The sequence below is a fragment of the Nicotiana sylvestris genome, chromosome 7 (genome assembly GCF_000393655.2).
Source record: "Nicotiana sylvestris chromosome 7, ASM39365v2, whole genome shotgun sequence".
NCBI lineage: Eukaryota > Viridiplantae > Streptophyta > Magnoliopsida > Solanales > Solanaceae > Nicotiana > Nicotiana sylvestris.
Window position 1 is genome coordinate 99,739,447 of NC_091063.1, and position 11,627 is coordinate 99,751,073.

Genomic DNA, 11,627 nt, shown 5'->3' on the forward strand with positions numbered 1-11,627 from the left:
CCCAATGCCCCCGTAAGACATAGGAGAGGTAGAGGAGGTAGGCTTCGGAGCTTGAGCCTAGGATCCACTCGTGGTGATTCATCTGGTTCTGCTTCTTCTTCTTCTTCTTCTGGTATTAGGAGTTCTATCCCAAAGACCACTTCTTCTAAAGGTAAAGAACTTTCTGAACTTACTCAGGAACCTTTAGTTGAAAAAATCGTACCCAATGATTTATCTTTTGGGAATGATAGAAGATCTCTCCAAGAACAAGTTAAAAATTTAGAAAAAATTGACACATATCCTTCTTTAATAACTGAACTTGTGATTCCTACTGTTAGGAAAGATTGTAATTGGAGAGATAATCTTCGTATGATGATTCCTGCCCCCAATCAGAGAATTTCTTCTTTCAGAATTGGATTCTCTTTCGTTTATACTTATCCCTTTACTTTGGGATTTAATCCTGCCATTGATCCAGTTATAATTGAATTTTGCCGCTTTTTCTAAATTTGCTTAGCACAAGTAGGTCCTCTTGTTTGGAGAGTTGTGGCTTGCTTAAGGTATTTGTCTACCAAAGCCAATGTTAATTTTACCTTTTCCCATCTTATTCACCTATACCACCCCAAATTATTCCGCCATGGAGTTTTTACCTTGACTGCAAGAAGCAAGAAGGTTTTGGTAAACCCCGAAGATGACAAGGATCGAGGGTGGTATTGTCGTTACGTTGTTGTATGTACGGTGGATTTGTTGGGTGAAACAAATATTCCCTTCCCTGAGAAGTGGAATTTTGCATGTAAGTTTTTTCTTTTTCTTACCGTATCTACTTTTTAAGAATTTTGATTTCTTTTCTAATCTCGTCTTTTTTTTTGGCTTTTTGTAGCAACCATGGGAGATGTGGAACACGTTCCTAACTTCCTTGGTTGGGTAGATTCAATTTTGAAGATTGCGCCTATGGAGGCGAGAACTTGGAAATCAATTTCACTTTTGAATGGTTGGAAAGTGAAGTCCCATGGTATGTATTTCTTTATGCTTTGCCGTATATTGAATTCTTTCTTATTTTAATTCTTTATCCCTCTTTTTATCAGGATTTGGTATCAGGGGTATGACAGCTGAGGTAGCCGTTGCCATTCGAGCGTCTTCAACCGCTTCACTTGATTTGGAAAAGACTCGGGCCACGCTACCAAAAAGAAAAGTTGTAGAAGAAAGTTCTGACAATGAGGAAGAAGAGAATACCTCTTTGATAGCTAGGCCAAGAGCCAGGAGACGCGTCATTGATGGAGATGAAGTTGAAGATGCTCCTGCTCGAGCCTCTATCTCCGAGCCTGTTCAAATCCTTTCTGATGAGAATACCATTCCAAGAGGCTCTAATGAATCAATTCGACGTCTCTTTGTTAATGGTTTTGAGAGTGGAGAGTTTGGACCAGTTCTTGATGAAACTCCCCACTCTTCTTCTATTCTCATTTCTTCTATTCCTTTGACAACCACGAGTATTTCTTTGCCTATTTGATCGACTCCTATTTCTTTACCTGTTTTGGTTCCCATATATGCTCCTACTGTCCCTGCTTTGACTCCCACAGCTCCCATTGTTTTTACCTCTTCTACTACACCTCCTTCCATTGTTCCCCCTCCCTCTGTTCAGCATACAGAGGCGGGTTCTAGCAGCAGAGGCATGTCTATGAGAAATGTTACTCTTGAAGTTCCTGCCAATCATAGCCTTTTGAGAAAGACTGGTGGAGCTGATGTTTGGCTCGAGCCTCTAATCGGATATATTGAGAAGAAGAAGATGGAGAGCCACAGTTGCTTGACTCTAATGAATGACATAGTTCATTCTACCTTGAAGGTACTTCTCTTTTAACTTACAAGTTTTTTTTTATATCTCTCTATATTCCCACATTTGATGCCTTTCCCTTGTAGGCTAATCTTATTGGTACTGAGTTAATAGGAAGAATCTCCACTCTAGAGAAGAAGGATCGAGAGTCTGCGAAGGCTATCTCTGAGGCTAGGAGAATAGCCGAGGAAACCCAGCTTGAGGCAGCAAACTGGAAGGAGCAGTTTGAGAATGCTCAGGGGACCATAGAGGAGTTGCAAGAAAGTAGAAATCACCTGGAGCAGCAAAAGCGTGGTTTGACTTCTGAGCTAGCAATTTCCAAGGCTTCTTCAAACCAATTTGAAAAAGATAAGGAGCTTTTGGAGTACTCATTTTCAGAACAATTATCAAAGGCCAGTGAAGAAATCAGAGAGCTTAAGGAACTTGTGGAGAAGAAAGAAGAATATGCAGGGGTGTTAGTGCAAAGCTTGACTCAAGCTCAGGCTGACTTAATGATCTCCTCTGACGAGATACGTGCTTTGAAGAGTTCTCATGCCTCCCTTGAAGCTTCCCTTGATTCCTACTTAGCTGAACACCAGATATTGAAGAATGATCTTGCTATGTGGGAAAGGGAGTATGGACTTTTTGAGAAGAACTTCAACATAGAGGTAAGTTGGGCTTTTCTAAAATCTCGTCGTGATGCTTTGATAGAAGCTACTCAAGAAAACTTTGATTTGCAATCTGAATTAGCCAAAGTCTTAGACACTATTGAAAAAAGCCAACAACCAGTTGATACTCCTTCTCCTGCACTTGGAACTCCTGGGGCAGAAGAGCTTTTAAATGAAGAAGTGGCTACTGCGGCAATTGGAGATGCAATTCCGGCTCCCGAGGGTGAAACTTCTATGACACAGTCCATGGAAGCTGAAGCTCCCGTGACTCTTGCTTCCCTTGGTGATTTTAACACTCCAAGCCCAGTTGAAACCGCTCCTATTGCTGCTCCCTCAGAAGTTGTTACCGTGCCTGTGACTGCTCCTGAAAATGAGATTGCAACTTCTGATGTTCCAACCCCTTCAGTGACTAGTTGAATGTATTTCAAACTATACTGTTTTTTTAATCGGTGGTGTTATCCCTTAGCAACTTTAAGGGATCTTTTGATGAAGTCCCCAGTTATCATAATGGGGCATTTGTAAAAAACAAATATTTTGCTGACTAAGTTTGTACTTAGTCTTTTATATTAAGAAGTTTTATCGGTACTTCTTTATATTCTACTCTTGCCTATTTATCTAAGACTTATAGAATAGCTTAGCATTTTTATCCTTTGAAAATGCTTTATGATTCTTCTCATGGATTATCAACATGAGGCTTATAAAAGAGGGCCCTTTTATTTTATCGACACTTAATGAAGAAGACGTCTCAACTTCATAATGGTGTTATAATACGATGAAAGAAATAGGAATACACATGTTTTGTATGAAATAACTTTGACAAGTTTTTATTCATGAACTTTAACAAGTTTTTTGACTATTACATGTATTAAAATACATCTATAACTTCCTCGTAACTATTTTTCTTGTAACAGATTTTTACATAATATAAAATAAACAAGGTTTTTCTTCATAACCTGTTTCAGTACATAGTCATGACCCTATCTTTATATGAAGAGTTTGAGAGGTGACTTCGTTTATGAGTTTGAGAGATGACTCTGTTGTTCTCATGGGAAAAACATTATGATGAATGTCTTGTGTTTGTTGAACACGATGATGAATGCTGAAGACTTCGTAACTTTTTCTCAACACTTGCCTCTTTGTGGCCGACTTTTGTTCGATATTCGTATCTGTTTTTCTACATATATCTGTGTATAATATGTAGTCCCCCAAGTGTTTGAGCGGTGAAGTATGAAGCCTCGAGCACTTGTTTATTTCTTTCAATTTGGTCCTTTTCCTGAAACAGAAAAATATACGGGACTCGGAGGTGCGATTATAGATGAAGACTGCCTAACTCGTGTGTATTTCCATCAGATTAATTTTAACCCTGGGCTGGGAATTTTAGAGTACTCCATTTTGCCTTGCAGGTCGTGACTCATCATTTTACAAGAGTTAGGGTTTTTGCCTAGCATCTAAAATAGTTAGTAAAACTTTAATAATTCAAAAGAAAAATTTTAACATGGCGATACCTGACCGTGGGTACTTTCTCAGAAGTAATATCTCTTTAAATGGACGGCATTCCAATGTGAGGGTAAAACTTTGCCGTCCATTGTCTCCAACTCGTATGCTCCTTTACCCGCAATGTCAGGAACTCTGTATGGTCCTTCCCACGTTGGACTTAGCTTTCCTGAATAAGCAGCCTTTGTAGATTGGAACACCTTTTTAAGCACAAAGTCCCCAATTTTGAAAAATCTGAGGCGTGCCTTCCTATTGTAATATCGTTCAATTACTTGCTTTGTGCTGCCATTCTTATCAATGCAACTTCTCTTCTTCCTTCAAGCAAATCAAGGTTGACTCGCATCTCTTCATCATTAGATTCCTCCGTTGCCTGAACATACCGTGTGCTCGGTTCACCTATTTCAACTGGAATTAAGGCTTCCGTACCATAAACCATTGAAAATGATGTTTCTCCAGTACTTGTTTTTGTTGTTGTACGATAAGCCCATAGTACTCCAGGTAATATCTCAGGCCAGTTACCTTTTGAATCCTGTAACCTCTTCTTCAAGTTGTTGATACTGACTTTTTTTGTGGATTCCGCTTGTCTATTACCCACTGGATGGTATGGCGTAGATGTTATCCTTTTAATCTGCCAACTTTGAAGAAATTCTGTGATTTGAGCTCCTATGAATAGTGGTCCATTGTCACACACGATCTCCTTTGGTGCTCCAAAGCGGCATATTATATTTTGCCATATGAAGTCTTTAACTTCCTTCTCTCATACCTGTTTAAATGCTCCTGCTTCTACCCATTTAGTGAAATAATCTGTGAGTACAAGTAGAAACTTTACCTGACCTTTGCTTGTGGTAGTGGACCTACGATATCCATTCCCCATTTCATAAAGGGCCACGGGGCTATAACAGGGTGTAGTAACTCAGTTGGTCTGTGCATATTATTGCCATATCTTTGACATTTATCACATTTGGACACGAAGCTGTTTGCCTCTTCTTCCATCTTAGACCAATAATATCCTACTCGAATAAATGTTCTTACCAGTGACCTTCCCCCTGCGTGATTTCCACAATGTCCTTCGTGCACTTCCTTCATCACATATCTTGGCTGTCTTATGTCCTTGTCCCCACGTGTCGCTTTCTCACATGATTATTTAATATGAACGCATTTTACCCTATACAAATAGTCCCTCTGCTTTCCGGTGGCATAACTTTTTATCACCGGGATGTTGGTAGAAATACCTTTTTCGGCAGAAAAATCTCTGACCCCCTCTGAAAAGATTATGACGGTTGATTAGACGCACGTTTCTCCGCATTTAATGCCCCTAACATGCGTCATCCCACGATTAAGCACCACTTTTGATGGTTATCGAGGTAATTATGACCAAAATTTTAGCCGCATATTCCTTTACTTATACGCATCAAACTTCTCCATTTACACTTCATAACTTTCTAAGATTTCTCAAACTCTTTTTACTCAGATCGAACTTGTCTTCAGCTTTCTCTAATCTCCTTCTTCAGAAAAAACCCTTTACTCACCTCAGATAACAATGGCTTCTTCTTCCAGAAACCCTAGTTCCTCAAAGAACAAAGGTAGAGTTGATGATGTTGCTCCTCCTACGGTGAGCACCATTATCTCAAGAAGTCTTGTCATAACTAAAAAATTTGAAAAGAAGTATCCTTCTGCTAACCCTCGCATGTGGGCTGTTAGCATGTATCATTCTTCAATCTATCCTTCCAACATTCCTGCAGTGAAGGAAGACTATCGTTGCCATGATTTAAACATCATTGCTCCTGAACCTGGCAAAACGGATAGCCTTACCCAAGAAGGGTTTCATGTATTTTTATATGTATCCTTTCACTTTGGGGCTATTATCTTTGAGTGGGGAGCTTGACTCCATTATCGTGGCATTCTGCATCAGTCACCACGTATGCCTGGAAAAAGTAAGTTCTTCTGTATGGAGTACAGTTACTTGTCTTCGACGACTATTCTAGGAGACGGGAGAGGAGCTAACCCTAGTTCGATTAATAAACCTTTATTCCCCCAAGATTTTCCGAGGGGGAATGATAAACTTCAGCAAAAGTGGCCACCATGCTCTGCTAACTAGCATGGATGATTACAACGACTGTGAGTGGATGGAACAGTTCGTTGCAGTTGCCACCAAGGACATCATTCCGGCCAAGGCTCCATCCTTTCCGGAATTGTGGAACCGTACTCGTAGGTTCATCGTTTTCCTTTTCTTTTAATTAGAGATCACCCCATGTTGTTACTGATCCCTCTTCTTTCACTTATTTCAGCAACTCGGTGGAATCCACCGAGGGTCGAATGCTTGGACCAGTGGTCCAAAAGATTTTGGATGTTACTATGCCTGGACCTGCACGTGGAAAGAACTAGCCCTTAAATATGGGTGGAAGGCCAAAAATCATGGTAGGTTGAACTCATCTTGTTTTTCTCTTTTCATATAAGAAATCTGATTAACCTTTTTCTCTTGTTGAATTCAAGTATACTCCATGGCTCAATTGTTGTCCCGGAGGAGGACGTTTTGGCCGATTCTCCAGATACAGCGAGGCTATTGTAGGAGGCCTTTGCTTGAACGGGTGTAGTCAGTACTACATCCAGTGCAAATGCTTCTTCTCGCAGTCCCCCATCGGAGAACAAGCAACCAAAAAGTAGACGTTCCTCCACGGCCGGGGGAAAGAATAAATAGGCCATGAGTGTCGTGCCCGAGCTATCATGCCCCCACTGACCTAATTTTTGCCCTTTTTGCATACAACAAAAGCATCCCCCTTATTTTTCCTCCAGGACTGCATGGTGAGAGTAACAATCATTTTAAAATCATACTTCAAGTTAGTGTGCCGCGTGTTAAGAAGTCAGAGACTACCCCAGGCTTCGCCCTAATTCCCATCTAAGGTTGAATAAGATTTACTGTGTGGGTCTTTGGAATTTCCCAATTCTACCATCTCTAAAACGATGATGATCATACTCATGACACGGTGCTAAATGTTCCTTCCCGCATACTGGCCAGACCGGGATGGGTGTACCCAACCTAGGGATATTTTTCATCTTATTTCCTCTCTTTCCACAACTATATCATATTTCTAGAGTCGTCCAACATCTCCCCAATTGATGTCTTTTACAAATCAAACTATCTGGCTTATTAGTATCATCAACACTCTTTCGTTTCTTATGTGCTCTTACCACATGATCTGGTGATGCGGTAACATTGATAGGAACAAGGACATTTCCCTTAGCAACAAGTTCTTCCAATCCCTCCACAGCTCGACACATTCTCCCAACGAACTCTTGTGCAATTTCCCCCAGATTCAATGGAGGGGTCATTCCCTCCCAGCTGCTTCGAACTCGCGGAATACTCATCTGGAAAACGAGACATGACGAGGAAATTATCTCCCTATCTTGAGCTCTATCGCACGATCTGGAGTATCACAGAAGGGAGTTATTCCTAAATGCCCAAGTAGCCTCCTAATTGTAGATGTGGTCGACAACACACCGATAATAAGGACTCTACCAGACACGGCTCCGAGACATCCTAGGACACTTTAGAACCTTAGGCTCCGATACCATGTTTTTCAAGATACCAACACTTCTAGTTCAATTCCCAAAAATTAAACACCACCCACACTATGTCTACGGAGCCTCTAAGTACAATAGAAGAGTAGAATGGAAGTGCCAGTGAGAAGGCCCCGGCAATAACTCAAAGCACAAAATATAACGTCAAATGACATAAAGCCCAGAATAAAGTAGGGCTCACTAAAACCTGTTGAGTAGAGAATAACTGCTAACGAGGATCAAGACTTCCCGCTGACGAACCACGTATATCCATTGAAGATGCAATGCCCCCGTCAAAAGGGACGTTAGTACATATGGAATAGTACTAGTATGTAAAGCTAAATATCCTCTTTCCAAATAGAACGCCAATACAAGAAGGGGAAACACCATGGAAGCAACAAGTAACAATCAATGATATCCAAATGCCAAGTTGAAACATAACAAATTTTTGGGAGACCATTAGTACCGATATGCCACCGTTTACAATTTCGATTACAATTTCCAACACGGTAACCACCATGTGTGCACCATGGTGTCCGATCACGACTCGATCGTGTGACGACCCGGTCGGTCGTCTTAAGAATTTATGCCCCAATCCCCTAGTAACTACTTTCCCCGTGTTTATTTTTGCTAATTTTGATTTGTCGGGATGTTTGGTTTTGAGTTTCGGAGAGCTTTGGGACACTTAGTCCCTAAATGAGAGTTTAAGTGTTGGAAGGTTGATCGTAGTTGGAACAGTATGAAGACAACCTCAGAATAGAATTTCGATGGTTCTGTTAGATCCATTGGGTGATTTTGGGCTTAGGGGCGTGATTGGATGGTGTTTTGGAGGTCCGAAGCTAATTTAGGCTTGAAATGTCGAAAGGTCGAATTTTGAAGTTTTCGATTCGATAGTGAGATTTTGATCTAATGGTCGGAATGAAATTTTGGGAGTTGGAGTAGCTCTGTAGTGTTGAATGTGACGTGTGTGCAAAATTTCAGGTCATTCGGACGAGGTTTGATAGACTTTTTGATCGAAAGTGTATGTTTTAGAGTTTTGGAATTCTTAGGCTTGAATCCGTGGTTGATTCATCGTTTCGACGTTGTTTTAGGTGTTTTAAGGATTAGTATAAGTTTGGACATTAGTATTAGACTTGTTTGTGCTTTTGGCTAAAGTCCCGGGGGCCTCGGGATGATTTCGGATGGTTGGCGGAAGGATTTGGAAGTGGTTTGAAGCAGTTGAAGCTGCTGATATTTGTCATAACCGCACCTGTGAACCGCAAAAGCAGCATTTGGCATCACAGAAGCGGAAATGGGGAGGTTCAGCAGGAGTCGCAGATGCGGTAGAATTTCTGCAGGAGCGGCACCGCATCTGCGGATGGGGTATCGCAGGTGCGGAATCAGGATGAGTTAGTGATTGTCACAGATGCGACCATTGGTCCGCAAAAGCGGGACCATATATGCGGTCCCAAGGCTGCAAATGTGGAAATCGCTGGGCAGAAACATATAAATACTTGCCTTCACGAAATATAGCAATTGTTTTACCTATTTTCAAACGGGAAGAAGCTTGGGGAGCACTTTTCAAGAGGGATTTTCAGAGGAGTTCATTGGGGGTAAGGTCTTTGGTCCCTACACTTGTTATTAGAATGATTTTTATAAATTTAAGCATGAAAAATTAAGGAGAATCAGTGGTAAATTGGGGGTTAGGGCTTGACTAATTAGAGACACTTGAGTGATGATTTGAGGGACCCTTTAAGGTCCGATTTTGGTACTTTTGGTATGAATGAACTCATGAGAGTGCGAGGATTCTGGAAATGTAAATTTTACCTGATTCTAAGATGTGGGCCCGAGGGGCATTTTGGTCATTTTACCTAATTTCGCGTATTAGCTTAGAATTTCTTTGTAGAATCAGTTACTTGAAGTGTTATTTACATTATGAAATTGAATTGAATAGATTTGTGCCATTTGGACTCAAGTACTCGTGGCAAGAGTGTGGTTTCAGATTGATTTGAGCTGGTTCGAGGTAAGTGGCTTGCCTAACCTTGCATGTGGGACCTTCCCCTTAGGATTTGGTAAATTTGATAATTGAAATGCCTTTTACGTGAGGTGACGAGTGCGTACTTGAGCTAATTTTTGAAAATCTGGTTTTCTTTAAGTAGTTGTAATAGTGTTTCGTTTTCCTGTCTTATACTACTTGTAATTTAAGTCTGTTGTTAGCCTAGAAAAGCATGTTTAATTGACTTAATTGCTTACTTGGTTAACCTGCCTTAATTGTATTATGTGAAGCATGTTAGGTTAGAATTACATGTTTACTTTGTATGAAATTGAGCTTAAATGAGTATTCCTTGTGTTGTTGTTGCGTGTTTTACTTTGGGACTACGGAACGGCATCCAGGGAGATCCCTTGCATGTATTTATTATTTGAGCTAAGGTGCGAGATACCGAGAGTTCCCTAGCACATATATTGAGGATACCAAGAGATCCCTAGCATATATTCAGGATACCGAGAGATCCTCGGGATAACAAGAGATCCCTGACATATATTGAGGGTTCTAAGAGATCCTCGGGATACTGAGAGATCCACGGTTATTTCCTTGTGATTGTTTTGTCTCTGTTTCAGTTATTGAATTTCTCATTTTCCTGTATTATATTCTTCTTGTTAGCTTTCAACTGTACTGCTTACCTTATATTGTTATACCTTATATTTTTGTTTTATCTTAGTATGTCCCTGACCTTCCTCGTCACTACCCGACCGAGGTTAGGCTCGGCACTTACTGAGTACCGCTGTGGTGTACTCATGCCCTTTTTGTGCATGTTTTTCATGTGCAGATCCAGGTACTTCGACTCAGACATACCATCCTTGAGGCGAGGCGACCCTTCAGAGACTTCGAGGTGTATCTGCCGCGTCTGAAGACCGAGGAGTCTCTCTGCATTTTCTCTTGTAGTTACAACCCTTCTGTATTTACTTTGTTTGAGACTATTATAGAGTTAGAGCACTATGTAGCATCCTTAGCTTGTGATTCATGGGTTTTCGGGTTTTGGGAATCTGTAATTGGTTTTGAGAAGTTAATATTGTGTATGCCGAGCGGCACTACTAAACACTGGCTTATTCACTATTTCGGTCTTTATTTATTTTTCTTCCGCAAATTGGTTTATGTTCTGTATTTTTAGGCTTACCTAGTCGTAGGGACTAGGTGCCGTCATGATTGTTCACGGAGGGAAAACCGAGGTCGTGACAGATCGGCTAGGTCATCTCATGCGAGACATCAACCACAATCACAATTCCAGTTACAATTCCCAATATAGTCACCACCATGTATGTGTCATGGCGTCCGATCACGACCCGATCAGCTAGGCCATCTCATACGAGACATCAACCACAATCACAATTCCAATTACATTTCCAACACTGTCACCATCATATGTGCGGCATGGCATCCGATCACGACCCGATCAGCTAGGCCGTCTCATACGAGACATCAGCCACAATATCAATTTTAAGTTCATTACTAATAAAGGCTTTAAACATATTAGATTCCTTTTCAAAGTATGGAGCACAATGACTTGTAATCACAACACAAGTTAAAAATCATAAGCTAGTAATACACAATACCTTTTTAAATACTTCTTCACAAACGACAATATACAATTTCAACTCTTGAGCGTGTAAGAACTCGAATCACATTGGAAATATTTATAAGGGAGTGCATGGTGATTTACAGTTTACACGCAACTTCAGATCAATGCACTAGTTACAACAACCATGGACACTTTTTTTATATCTCACTTTCACTTCTTTCACCTTCAAATAGTCATAGTTTATCAACAATAAGGATACTTGGAAACTGAGGTTTAATATGCAGTAACAATAAGAGTCCTAGCACATCGACTTTTCTTCGACAACTTGGCATAAAAACTTGCCATAAAAATATGATTGAAATAATATTCCGACACGTTGGTCACTTTTGAATACATTTTTGAATGAGAGCACAATATGGTAGGAGCACTCAGTATATATTTCTAGTACATATATTTCAACACAAGTTTATTTAGAATAGTAACATTATACAGGATAACACAGAACATGGGAATTAGGAACGTGGGCCAACCATACTTGAAACTTACGAGGATATCATGAAATTCGAT